The sequence below is a fragment of the Rutidosis leptorrhynchoides genome, chromosome 1 (genome assembly GCF_046630445.1).
Source record: "Rutidosis leptorrhynchoides isolate AG116_Rl617_1_P2 chromosome 1, CSIRO_AGI_Rlap_v1, whole genome shotgun sequence".
Classification (NCBI taxonomy): domain Eukaryota; kingdom Viridiplantae; phylum Streptophyta; class Magnoliopsida; order Asterales; family Asteraceae; genus Rutidosis; species Rutidosis leptorrhynchoides.
In genome coordinates this window covers 682,303,896-682,319,550 of record NC_092333.1, presented here as the reverse complement: position 1 = coordinate 682,319,550, position 15,655 = coordinate 682,303,896, and the positions used below count along the sequence as shown (strand labels likewise).

Genomic DNA, 15,655 nt, shown 5'->3' with positions numbered 1-15,655 from the left:
TAGTACCGAAAAGCGGATTATGCAAAATATGAAGGAAACCGTGGACAAATCACAAAAAAAAAAAAAATTAAGTTTGACTTCAAAGAATTCAAATGATTCAATACCTGCTGAAGCCTTTAGCAAATGTCTTACTCCTTACTCCAAACTCTTGCGGATAAATTTTGTTCACCATCCTCCGATATTAGAAATTTTAAGATATCATAGTATCTTTCATTATAAATATCCTCCATATTTCTGAAGATATTTTCATAACTAATCTTATCTGAAATCATTAATCTCTTCGTGCTATCAGTGTTACATCATATAGAAACTGTTAGTTTCTATATTCTGTAAACTTTCGAACTTAAAATATGAATGTTATTGAAGTAATGTTGGGAACTGATGCATGAGTTAGTATAATATAATGACACTTGATCAATGTTATTATATTACAGTAAGTCATGCTGAGTTTCTAAATGGAACGTGATGATTCACAGATCATAACGTCATCAAGTGCCATGTTACACGACTTTTACATTTTATCTAATATATAAACATATCAAGAACATATTTTCTTAATAGTTCTATCTTTCTCGGATATTCTGGTAATTTGACGAATCAATATCGTGCCATTACCATTTCATTCTGAGAACATTAACAATATTCATTTTGAAATTTATATCTGTGAATTCTGGACCATTACAAGAGATGCCTCACTGCAAGAAGAAGAAACGAAGGGACAAAGCTCCGAAATAGAAATTGGAGTATAAATCGCAGCAAATAGGAGGGAGTATTAACTGTGGATGACAATGATGATAGGAAACAGAAATAGGGAAATTGAAAAAAAAAATTAAAAATAAAAATAAGGGGAGATACAAAGCCCGATAACAACGTATAAACTACAAACCGTGAATATTAATAGGAATAATAATATAAAGACACGGTGGAATTAAAAATAGTATCACCCCAAGGTAATAATAGAAGTAAACAGATTTGGTGGTGAAAGATTGAAAAGAATGATGACAGAAATGATATTAGAAAGATATCAAGATTAGAAATGGATTAAGCATTTTCACAATCTTATGGATGTATGAACTGAGAAAGAAAGTATAGTAATGGTGAGAATAATGGAGCGAAAGAGTTTAATTTATAATGAAAATATCAGATAGAGTAATCAAGGAAGATCACCGTATTTAAGAGATCTTAATTCTCTTACTCGCCGAAGAATCAAATTTTTTAGATTTCGTGGATTTTCTCTAAATCCCTTGAATTCCGGAAATCAACCCTGACTCTGTCAAAAGTTAAGACGCACCTTATTTTCTAAATTCAACTCTGGTTACGTCAAAAGCTAAGGAAAATCTTATTTTTCTTCAAATCACTCTTTTGCGATAGCTTCATTCGTATCCTTAGAATAATCGAATTATTTTATCATTATTACTCAATGATGATAAAACTCCAATTATCAGCTCGTATGTGTCATGAAAACATTTTTATTGTTAGCCATAACCACCTCACTCAAATTTCGGGACGAAATTTCTTTAACGGGTAGGTACTGTGATGACCCGGAAATTTCCGACCAAATTTAAACTTTAATCTTTATATGATTTCGACACGATAAGCAAAGTCTGTAATATTGAGTCTCGAAAATTTTGAAACTATATTCATGTAATCAAATACCCTTTGACCATGCCTGACGATTCACGAACAATTGTTGAAAATAAATATGTGTACATATGAATGTTTGTATTTATAATAATTTGAAATAATAAAATAAATAATAGAACTAAATATATAAAATGAGATACAAAATAATTAGATGTAATCTAAAACAATTATATATAAATATATATGATTACTATGTATAAGTAATATTATATGTATATTGTAACACGTATAAAATATTCAAATAGATTACCATATAAATAAATATGAAGTATAAGGTTAGTGTATTATATGTATTTATAAGTTAAAGTATAATGTTATACTAAAATTATGATCATTACTTTCATTAAAATTATTATCAACATTAATAATGATATTAATACTTGTTATCATTTTATGTTGCTTGTTATTACTAAACCTATTAGAATTATCAATTTACGACTCTTAATATCACTACTATTTATAATAATTATTAATACAATTATTATTATTATTATTATTATTATTATTATTATTATTATTATTATTATTATTATTATTATTATTGATATTATTATTATTATTATTATTATTGTTATTATTATTATTATTATTATTATTATTATTATTATTATTATTATTATTATTATTAGTATTTCGAAATATTCATTAGTATTAGTATTTATTAATAATAACATTATAGATATTAGAATTTATGAATTATAAAATATATATATATATATATATATATATATATATATATATATATATATATATATATATAATCATATATACAAACAGACATATATATATATATAAAGCAGTTATATATATACAGAATATATATATATATATATATATATATATATATATATATATATATATATATATATATATAAACATAAATACGATCCATTATATATATGAGAAATGTGATATACAAAGTTAGATACAAATAAATTACATATTCAGTTCTCTATCATTTTCATTACTGTAGGAGAATTACTTTATGTCACCTAAACCGTACCAATTGATTATAAGTTATTCACAAACTAACAAATTCAGTTAGAAGTCTTTGTTTTCTCCTTTGAATTGTTTATTTTTTTTTTGTAATGGGTCCTTAAATCTGTCGACACCACATTCTTATCTACCCCATTTCAGTTGTTAAACAAAGATAATTCACTGATAATATCAACTATCACTTCATCACCTTACCACGACTAAATTACTGCTATCCTGGTTACGTTTTCACAAACCATCGGATATGCTATAACTCGAGAATATAAGGTAAGTTTCATTATCATCTAGTCGATTTTCAGTTTCAGCCGAGTACAGTTGTTAAACTATCTGTTAATTTGTTTCGCATTATGATCTTGTTGTGTTGCTGTTGTCTGATCTCAGACCCTCACACAACCACCGGAGATCATCACTTGAACACCACCACTCCCATATAACTGCTACTGTTTTCGCTGTAAACCCTACCAATCCGTCCTCTTGTTTTTCTGATTCCACCAAACTCAATAACAACTATAGAATAAAGCTTAATGGGTGCAAAATGCGGCTATTCCTCTTGTTGTATGCTACTGCTAAACGGTTCCTACTACCGCTGCAGACCCACCACAACCACCATCTCCGGTCATCAACTACCTTCTAACCACGCACACAAGCTACTTTTCTTTTCTTTCGGCTACACGATGATCATTTGCTACCCTATTACTTGATCACTAAATCACCATCATCACTTTCTAGTTCGACACAAACCACCATGCTCTATTCTTTTTTTTTGGGACGTATACACGGTTTTAATGATTGAGCTGTGATGATCACAATGAAGATGGAGATATGGATATAAAATGATGATTACCTGCGAAATTTTTGTTCTTCTTCTTGTTGTAACGCGGCTGTACATCAAGACTTAGAACCTCTTTGGTTCTTGATTTAGTCGACACAATAGGAGATTATATAATAGAAACCACAAGTAATTTTATTTCAATTTAGTGGGAATGTCTTGTGGGTCACGACAGTGACCAAAAGAAGGAGATTATGTCGACATTTGTATATATCACAATTTAAAAAGATTACCAACTTGTGAAGGGTGCATGTTAGTAGGTATCTTTTAGTGGGACAAATTACAAGTGGGATTAGACACAAAGTAATTAATCCATATTGGGTTCTTTAAACTCAAAAGATGTCGTGGACCATGATGATGATATTTGATGATGGGAAGATGTTGATTTAGCGATGGTGAATGATGATGATGAAATTATGATAACGAATATCGTGATTTAGATGTGGATGATGGTGTAAGAGATGAATGTTGATGATTTAATTAGAATTATAACAAAGATGTAAGGGGGTTTTATTGTGGAAGTAGGAGAAAACAGAAAACATGAACTAAATAGTTTTTTAAATCGTAATTAAAATAGAAAGAAACTGATAGCAGGATGGTTAAGGGTGTTTGAGTTGAAGCAGGAGGTCGTGGGTTCGAACCTAGGCTGTTGCAGTTTATATATATATTTTTCTCAATAAATAGCTGCCCTGTTTGGGTTAAGGGTGATTAGGCTGTTGGGCCAAGTGTGGCTGGGCTGTTCAGGCTCGAAACAGAAAATGGGTTGATATAATTATTTTGGGTATTGAATCAAGAAAAGCAGACTAGATCAGGTGGTTGAGGTTATGTTGGGTTATCGAGAGGTTGCGGGTTCGAGCCTTGTCAATGGCGTTCCATTCTTTTTGAAGCCTAACTTGTGTAAGGTAGTAACTTTGTAATATTATTATTATTATTATTATTTATTATTATTATTATTATTATTATTATTATTATTATTATTATTATTATTATTAATATTATTTTTATAACAAATTAATAATTTTTGATATAATACCAACTACAAATATATATATATATATATATATATATATATATATATATATATATATATATATATATATATATATATATATATATATATATATATATATATATATATATATATATATATATTGTAATATAACTATATGTATGAATATTGATTATTTTACAAAATAACTATACATAAAATATAACTAAAGATATAAATATAAATATATATTTTTATAACTACAACACTAAATGTATGTAAATATTATGAAGAAGGAATGATGTGAGTATAGGTGTTAATATATACACTTGATATAGGTTCGTGAATCCGAGGTCAACCCTACTCTTGTTAAATGACGTCATATGTATTTTTACTACAAAATACAGTAGGTGAGTTTCATTATTCCCTTTTTATATACATTTTTGGGCTGAGAATACATGCAAATGCTTTATTAACTATTTTACAATATTTATATGCGTGAGTTTCATTTGCCCTTTTTACTCTTTACATTTTTGGGCTGAGAATACATGCAAACGCTTTATTAACTGTTTTAAAATATTTATATGCGTGAGTTTCATTACTCATTTTTTAAATGCTTTTGCAATATATATTTTTGGGACTGAGAATGCTTGCGCTTTTATAAATGTTTTACGAAATAGACACAAGTAATCGAAACTACATTATATGGTTGAATGATCGAAATCGAATATGCCCCTTTTATTAAGTCTGGTAATCTAAGAATTAGGGAACAGACACCCTAATTGACGCGAACTCTAAAGATAGATCTATCGGGCCCAACGAGCCCCATCCAAAGTACCGGATGCTTTAGTACTTCGAAATTTATATCATGTTCGAAGGAGGATCCCGGAATGATGGGGATATTCTTATATGTATATTGTGAATGTCGGTTACCAGGTGTTCAATCCATATGAATGATATTTTTGTCTCTATGCATGGGACGTATGATTATGAGAAATGGAAGTATGAAATCTTGTGGTCTATTAAAATTATGAAATGATTCTTTATGATAAACTAATGAACTCACCAACCTTTTGGTTGACACTTTAAAGCATGTTTATTCTCAGGTACGAAAGAAATCTTCCGCTGTGCATTTGCTCATATTAGAGATATTACTTGGAGTCATTCATGACATATTTCAAAAGACGTTGCATTCGAGTCGTCGAGTTTATCAAGATTATTACTAAGTCAATTATAGTTAGATATATTATGAAATGGTATGCCTGCCGTCAACTTTCGATGTAATGAAAGATTGTCTTTTCAAAAACGAATGCAATGTTTGTAAAATGTACCATATAGAGGTCAAGTACCTCGCGATGTAATCAACTGTTGTGAATCGTTTATAATCGATATGGACTTTGTCCGGATGGATTAGGACAGGTCCTTTCAATTACTAGCATCACTAAACCCACTTCATGAGTCTAAATGGGTTTATCAACAAATCAAGTTCAAACCCTAACTTTGAATAGCAAAATCAACAATGAAATTCGGAGTTAGAACTTACCAATACCGCCAAAATGATGCCGTTGACAAGTAGAACAACTTTAATGCTTGAGGTTTGACCCGAAACAACCTCCTTCTTCTTCAAATGGAGTTCTCTCTCACTAGAACTCAATCTCTCTCTAAAGTTTGAGGATGGGAGTGTTTGATGAGTGAGATGTGATCCAAACTGATCAATGGATCAGTTTTGATAACCCCAAACCGACCCCAAGTGAAAAGACCATAGTACCCCTCATTTAGACCTTTTAAAAAGGCTGAAAATTGCATCAGACGGGTTCGGCGCGCCGCGCCGAAAGGTGGAGCGCCGCTCCAACCTTCAGGTCAGTTTTCAGTTTCTTGTTTTGGCCATAACTTTTTGACCGTAGCTCTGTTTTCGATGAATCAAATATCGTTGGAAACGTGATAAGATTTACTTTCCAATGGTAAGGCTTTGGAACATCAACACAAATTTTATTTGGGGTTGAAAGGATACGTACACACCTTGTCACTTCAGACAACGTCTAGTTTCCTTCGGCGTTCGAGCAAGTAACACGTAAACTTCATACACGCATCGTACACCATAAATACATTATGTACGATAAATATTTGGGTCTTACATATATATATATATATATATATATATATATATATATATATATATATATATATATATATATATATATATATATATATATATATATATATATATATATATTAATATAACTAAATATATAAATATTAAACATTTTAAAGATATACACAAACTAAATAAGTATAAGATATAATTTAAGATATATATAAACTTGTTCGATTTTGTTTATACATTTTAATTTTATATACTAATGATATAAGTTCGTGAATCCGAGGCCAACCCTGTTGTTCAGTTGTTTAATATCGTCATATGTATTTTTACTACAAAATACATTAGGTGAGTTTCATTTACCTTTTTACCCTTTATATTTTTGGGCTGAGAATACATGCGCTGCTTTTATAACTGTTTTACGAAATAGACACAAGTAATCGAAACTACATTCTATGGTTGAATTATTAAATCGAATATGCCCCTTTTTAGTCTGGTAATCTAAGAATTAGGGAACAGACACCCTAATTAATGCGAATCCTAAAGATAGATCTATCGGGCCCAACAAGCCCCATCCAAAGTACCGGATGCTTTAGTACTTCGAAATTTATATCATGTCCGAAGGAGGATCCCGGAATGATGGGGATATTCTTATATGCATCTAGTTAATGTCGGTTACCAGGTGTTCAATCCATATGAATGATATTTTTGTCTCTATGCATGGGACGTATGTTTATGAGAAATGGAAATATGAAATCTTGTGATCTATTAAAATTATGGAATGATTATTTATGCTAAACCAATGAACTCACCAACCTTTTGGTTGACACTTTAAAGCATGTTTATTCTCAGGTACGAAAGAAATCTTCCGCTGTGTAATTACTCATTTTAAAGATATTACTTGGAGTCATTCATGACATATTTCAAAAGACGTTGCATTCGAGTCGTTGAGATCATCAAGATTATTATTAAATCAGTTATAGTTAGATATATTATAAAATGGTATGCATGCTGTCAACTTTTGTTGTAATGAAAGATTGTCTTTTCAAAAACGAATGCAATGTTTGTAAAATGTATTATATAGAGGTCAAATACCTCGCGATGTAATCAACTGTTGTGAATCGTTTATAATCAATATGGACTTCGTCCAGATGGATTAGGATGGGTCCTTTCACTTATTGCTCGACTGGACACGTTTCAAAGTAAAAGTCAACATACAATCAACTAGTTCATGCAAGTCAAACAAAGTCAACCGAAGTCAAACCGAAAGTCAAACTTGGTCAAAGTAGTCAACTAAAGTCAACATCAGTAGGTTCATGTCAAATGTTGGTCAACATGTCAAACCTAAGTCAAACAACACGTTTTAGATCATAACAGGTCAATTTCACAATTTCAGTTTATCGTTGTGCACAAAGTTCATGTACATGTAGCAAACTTAGCATATTATCTCATAGAAACAAAATTCAAGTAAACATGGCAAACTCCAGATCATAATTATACTCAAAATTGATTCCAAAAAGTCTGACCAGGGTCTCATACGATAATTAAAAGTCAGGAATCAGAAGAGGTACATTTGTAGTTTATCAAGTCAGTTTCTGACCGCGCACTGATTTCGTTTTGCCTATAACCGGAGCTAGGGACATGAAATTGACACAAGGTCAATGGACATAGTTCAAGGACAATCAAACTAACACATATCAAAAGTTTAGAAATTTTTTTTTAGCCAATTTGTACAGTTTATTCGTGCAAGTTGAATGTTCAGTTTTTCAGCTCAATTCAAAAGTTACACAAAGTATGGCTCTATTGTGCCCAATGCATAAGGTTTCGGAGGTTGAAATAAACTAACCATATACCACATAACATATAAAGATTCATATTACATAAGCATACATTCTATCTCAATAAACACAAACCACAGAGTATAACACAGAGAGCAAATTGCAGATTAGATTCTAGTTTAGCTAGCCACATTCGCACGCAATTATCCGAAGATCTAGATACAATTAGACTATAATATCTACATGAAAGGTGAAGTACTTTTTGTGTAAATTTCAAATATGGAAAGATTTAAACACAGAAGTCAACAAATTTTATCATACAAGGCTGTTTTCATGCAAGTGCTGTATAATTCCACTTTTACACTAAATCAAGCATATCTCGGGTTATACATAAGAAAACGACATGATATCCTAGTGTAACTTGAGTGTTTTTAAATTATCTTTCCAGTGGTATAGGTTTCACAAGACAATTCATGGTCTAACAAACCCAGATTTCTGATTACACACAAAAACACAACGTTAATTTCAATTGGTCATAACTTGATCATCCGGAAACGAAATCAAGCGAATCCAAAGCCTAAAATCAATAGTTTTTCGCAAGGAATCTAATTATATCATAATAATTAACATTTATTAAAGTAAATTTTTCTGTACACACAAGAATAGATTTTGGTTTTTAACCCTAACGCATCAAACGATCAAATTACGATTAAACAAGCATATAAACACGATGAATCGAGCAATTGACCAACATAACTATGAAACCTTATGAAATCAGAAATTTTAGAGATTAGGGTTCATTTGATTATACCTTTGATCGTGAAAAGAATTATATCAACGCGTAGAGCACGAAGGGAATTGCAAATTTGATGTTGAACACTTAAGCTAAAAAGAAAAAATTGATGGTGGATTGGTATGTGTGTGTGTGGACGTGAAAGAGGAGAAGGGAGGGAAGAAAGCTGCATTTTTTAGATACTAATTAGGTTTAGGGATAAAATAAAGCAGTGTTTTAATTACATACAATTTTCAATTAAAGCCCTAAACACTAGTAATTAACAAAAAGGCCACAAAAAAAGAAATTAAAGGGGGGAGTGGGGGTGGTAATCGGCCAAAAGGCCCAATGGGGTATTCTCGGGCTCTCGTTTTACAAAGCGTGTAATCGTGGTTCGTTTCAAGTGCCGTTTAAAAGTACCGAAGGCCTGGAACGCTAAACCGATCGTTAAAACGCAACCAATCGTTTAATTTATTAAAAACTCAATAAATTAAATATTTTTAAAAAGTTAATAATTATTAAAATAAACCCGAGCGTTTCGTTGCTCAAAAAACAGTTATCAAAACTGTATTGTTTATATCGTATTTCTTTATCTGAAATATTTATTCGAATTAATATCAACCCATATTTATTATTGTAACCCTCCAAGGATCAAGTACGTATTTAATGCACATAACTACATAAAAGTCAAGTAATCGCCGTTAAATAACCTAACAGAAGGTTAACGGAAGTGACGGAAAAAACAAGGTTGTTACTAGTTTGATTGCACTTTCGTTGTCACATTTCAGTTTGACAACATAATCTACTTCTTCAAGTATGTCACCTCTTCTTAGCCAAGTACACTCTTGAGCTGCCATAGTTGTAGCTATGTATTCCGCTTCCGTGCTAGACAAAGCAACAACATCTTGCTTCTTGCTACACCATGAAATAACCGCGGAACCCATGTTAAAACAGTAACCCAAAGTTGAATGACGATCATTTACGTCTCCCATCCAATCTGCATCTACGAAACCATTTAACAAAATATCATCACACTTCTTATACCACAAGCCGTGGCCCATTGATCCTTTCACATAACCAAGGATCCTTTTAGCTGCATCAAGATGAACATTAGTTGGACATTGTATAAATTGTGAAACAATGCCAACCGAGTAAGCAATTCCCGGCCTTGTGATGGTTAGATAAATCAAACTTTTAACCATTTGTCGGAACAACTTCACATCCTTGAGTTTTTTTCCTTGATCCTTCTTCATTTTGAGGTTTGGTTCCATTGGAGTAGACATAGGCTTTGACTCTCCCATGTTGAAACGTTCCAAGAGACTTATTACATAACCCATTTGAGAGATAAAGTACCCGTTTTCTAATTTATCAACTTCCAAGCCAAGAAAACATCCAATCTCCCCCAGATTCTTCATTTCAAAATGAACTGAAAGATCATCACATAAACGAGAGATTTCTGACTCGTTTCCTCCGGTGATAATCTTGTCATCAACATATAGTAATACCAATACATAAATACCCGATTCTTTCTTCACAAATAAACTAGAATCCGCATCAGAAATTTTAAAATCACAAAAGAAAAGGTATTGTGTACCTTACCATACCAAGCTCTCGGAACTTGTTTCAAGCCATAAAGAGCTTTCTTCAACCAGCACACATATTCTGGAATTGATTTCAAGTGAACCTAATAGGTTGTTCCATGAACACCTCGCGATCAAGCTCTCCATATAGAAAAGCATTCTTCACATCAAGTTGCCATAATTTTCACCCTTTGTAAGCCGCTAGTGAGATTATTGTTCTCACCCACTAGTAAAGCTAGATGACAACTAGCATACATGTGAATACACAAATATGACAACTAGCATACATGTAAACACACTAACAACTAGACCTAATAAAATAAGATAAAAGACAACTTGATTATGCAAGTATGCCACAAAAGATAATGTCAAGTTGTCCACTAAACACCTTAACTATTAATTTGGTCAATAATGACCTAAACCCATTTGGACAAATTGAGCAACTTGAGCAACTTGAGTAATAAATTCCAAAATCAAGTTGAGCATGTTGAGCCACTTGAGTTGTGCACTAATATTTTAACAGGTCATAGTTAGTATAAATACTCCGAATTTGTATCGGCAGCCTGAAGTGAAAAAAGTTTCATTCAAAGGTTGCTGGAAAATTAAAAGGTCGCTAAACTCGTTATCAATTGAACAAGATGGTGGAAGTAGTTGTCGGAGTTACTGATATCACCACTAATGTTAGTTGATCAAATTATTTTAAATTTGGATATAGTTTAGTAAAATGTATATAAGAAAATTAACGGTTAGTGTTCTTGATTTGGGGTAATAAAAAAAAGAAGATAAATGTGAGAAAGATGATGTGAGGTAAAGGAGAGAGATAGACAGAGAGAAGGGATATGAGAAATACGCAGTAGCAGTGAAGGAGTATTAAAATAATAAATATTTACTCCGTAATATTTATATTTATTTAACAGGTGTATTTTAGGAAATTGCTTAAAAAGTGGTGGAACAAGTAAAATGTTTGTTGGATATATCACCTCCCTTCTTTTTTTTACATAAATTCTACTTTTGATTGCATGCCAAACATAACTTATGACTTAGCTTATTAAAAGCATACTAGTTCAAGCTCCTATAAGCTCTTATAAGCTCCCATAAACTCATCGTCAAACGCACATCTTATTTTTTCATAAGCTCTATCTTTTAGCCTTGTTTGTTATACAAATATTCCAGAGTTTATAAAAAAATAAGCTTTAAAAAAATAAGCTAGTTGAAGTAGCTTATGAAAATGGGAAGTGATACTCACACACCAGTTTTTTGATCCATACACACTTTTTACCATAAAACTTACAATTATAACCTTAAATTTATCTTGGAACTTGAACCTCTATTATTGTAAGTAAGGACATAATATTCAATTCTGTGTGTATGGATCAATATTGAGTGTGTGAGTATCATCCCCCTATGAAAATAAGTTAGAAAGCTTGTGAAAATAAAATTATATTACTATCTTTAAATTATTATTTATCATTTATTTTTTTTATCTTTTTATATCATTTTTTATATATATAAGTTCTAGCTACTTAACCAAACACTTATAAAACATGACCTTGAGCTTCTAATTTAAAAAATAAACTCTAGCTTAGGCACTATGAAAAGAAATTTACATTAAGACAACCTATTCTCCTAATTCTCCGTGAAAAGAAAATCTATCTATCTATCTATATCTATCTATCTATACTTCTATATCTATCTATACTATACATTAAAAGAAAAGAAAAATTGAGGTATACTTTTTTAGCAGTATTGAATTTGGACCCTTAGATCAAAAAAATGGCCTCCATTGCCCTTGCTTGATAACCATTGAATCAACCTATAACCTTATAATTATTTGTTATATCACTAAACTGCCCATAATACCCTTTAAAGAGTAAAAAATACGGGAGTAAAACATCAAAACAGGGGTCACGCTATTCTCAATAACTTATTTCAGAACCCTAATCGTTTCCTGAATCTAAATGGTTTCTCTCTTCAAGAACATACTGTTTATTCTTTTCTTCTCTACACCATCGATACAACCAAAATACCATCACCTTTATACGAAAATGAGGAAATCAAATCCCAAAATCAAGTCTGCATAATCGCGGGTGAGTTCTCTTGAAATAATACTTCGACTATAGGGTGTGTATTTCATCAGGGTTCGCTGATTTCATCAGCGACTCACAAAATTAATTAGGGTTCTTTGATTTCATCAGCATGTTGTCAAAATTTTGATAGCAGAAATATGAAATCAGTCCAAATCTGATATAGTGAAGAGATTTACGCATTCAGGTTAATACTCTCAATTTCGTCAATTCGATTATGATTGTTGTATGATTATATTAGGTTTCCTGAATACATCTACTGATTCAATCGATTTACGTTGCGATGTACATAAAACTTCTCAAACGCATAATAAAAGGTAAACGGATTCAAGTTTCTGACGATCTGGGTTATGTTACATGCTTATATGATATAGCAGTAGTCGATTTTGTTTATTATTATTGTCATTCATCTTTGTTTTTTGTCATTTGTCCACATTCTTGATAATTTATTTTTTCTTTCTTTTTCAGTTGATCCGTAAAAGAAAAGAAGGATTAACAATGGTTCGCTACCCATCATCGAAAGATAATAAGGATTCACCACCTCAAATTCAGGTTACAATAACATCTTTATATTATTTGTGTTCATAAATTAAAACAGGTTATGAAAAATATTCAATTGTTAATCACATGTCCAAATCAAGGTATACCATCTTAATTTGCATATCCGTTCATACAAAATCAACAACATTATTATATTTTAACCTAAAATTTTTATTATTCAGTGTATTCATAATTAATAATGGCTTGCTACTGATTTGGATCCGTTTGGCAGTCAATTACAATGTCAAAAGACACTATCGAGATGTATTCAGTATTTGATTCCATAAAAATAATCCTTTTAATTATGGAATGAATACTATTAGTTACATCTCATTTAAATTTATTTTAAATTTAAAACACCAATATATTATCTAAAATAAACTCTAAACAACTTCCTAAAATTTTGTCAATCAAATTAATCAACATAATTAAAACGCGTAATATAGATAATGACAAATAAATTAGCCAGGGAATTTCTATATTTACTCATACTCTTTCAATATATATAGTGCAGAGATGAAGCATTTTCATTCATACCTTTAACCAAGAACGATCACTGGCTCTAAACAATGTCTGCAATTGAAGTTTTCACTCCCCTCAACGAAATCAAGAAGGCAGAGATGACTTCAAGATCAAAGTGAAAGTTAACTTTAACCCTTCTTCTCCCGCTTCACTGGAGTTGGTCTTGGTTGATCAACATGTAACATCAGATACTTGCACTTTGAAATTACCAGTGTTTGAGAAAATAATGTAAGCGACTATACACTGAAAAGTGTAGTATCTCATAAGTTTGAAATTTAGACTTGTGCTTTTGAATAAAAGAAATTTCTTGCTTACCCTTTAATGTTTAATTTGTTTATCTTTTACATAATGTTTTTTACAACTGTCCTATGACTGTTGTGTTTGTTGAATTATCAATATAAACAAACAATAATGATTTTTTTTTCTGATGTCATATAATAGCATCCGTAACCAATGAGGTGGTCAAAGCAAGAAGGACTAGAAAACTCGAACCACTTTCACTATCATAAGCCTCATTGTTGATTCTTCTCCATCAGGTATGTTTCCTTAACTATAAAAAGTTAGTTTAAAATTCCATGCACGAACCAACTGAATGTTTAAATTGAAGAACAATTAACATGTTACAAGTATTCCATGTTCATATATGTAACTGGATGATGTTTTCCTGTTTAACTGATCATTATGAAATAAAACGTCTTGGCATTTTTTACTTAAACAAACTTAATACTCTATATCATCATGTCAGAAACACTTCTACAGTTTAAGTATTGAAATAACGATGTTTGCAGTTTAGTTCTTGATTGTGATGTAGGTATTGTGCTATTGATTCAGTTTAGTTATTTCTTGCACTAGGATTGTAGTCAGGAGACACACTTCAACAATGTGCAGTGATAATAGTTATTTCTTACATAACGAAGGTAAATAATTAGTTTATCTTTCACTCACAAATTAGTTTATCACTATTATCATTCTGATCAAACAATTGATCATATTAGAGACTACTTTTTACTTTTTAGAGTGATTATTTTTTTGTTTAATATATAACTTCCTGTATATTAATTTTATTTTTGGTTTTTTTGGTGCAGTACCAAATTTGAATTAAATCGTGATCATTGGTATATTATAACACAACAAAACTAAGTGCTGATTACTTGAAAGGTAAGTTCTTTTCTTATTCGTAAGTTAAGGTCACATTTTGTTACGATATACAGAATAAACTATCCAACCTGAGCGGCCAGGTACGGATTTGTTTATTAATTTATATGTTAGATTTGTTAATTGGTAAGTAATCCTTGGTATGAATGTGTTTGTTGTTTATATGAGTTAAAAAAATTTGTTAGCTGGAAACTTATCTTTTTGAAAGTGAATTGGTCAACACCACAGCTTACAAAGTTAATAATTTGCAAGTTAATTTGTCAAGATGAAAACATAGAGTCTGAACTTAAGAACATTGATCACCAGTGGAAAACATCATTAAGGAGTATGGCAGCCCTGACTTACGAAAAGGTAAATGTAAAAGAGAATTTGTGTATGAGCATGAAGCTGGGTGTTAATGAAAAAGAAACAGATTTGGCATCAAACTGCAATAAGTTCTTCATCTGACAAGGTACGTTAACCTAGAATCAAGTTATTCATCTTTCGTATGAAGAAAACGAAATTTGTAATTGTTATGAGTTTACTCGGTTAAAGTTCTCATGCATTTTCTTTTAATGACAACAACAGAAGCTGGAAAGTTGTAAGAACATTATCTTTTCATGTTTCAACATTTTTGAAACAAGACACTATTTTTAGAAAAGGGTTCAAACGAACCTTGTGAGTTTGAAT

At 30.9% G+C, this 15,655-nt stretch overlaps 1 long non-coding RNA gene across 1 annotated transcript; it reads left to right on the top strand.

Moving 5' to 3' along the window:
* The first annotated feature begins 14,272 nt into the window (after positions 1–14,272).
* Positions 14,273–15,070, top strand: LOC139886016 (uncharacterized). The gene is made up of 3 exons (XR_011772232.1): positions 14,273–14,367; positions 14,684–14,748; positions 14,917–15,070. It is a non-coding gene; the product is annotated as an uncharacterized lncRNA (long non-coding RNA).
* Positions 15,071–15,655: the final 585 nt, after the last annotated feature.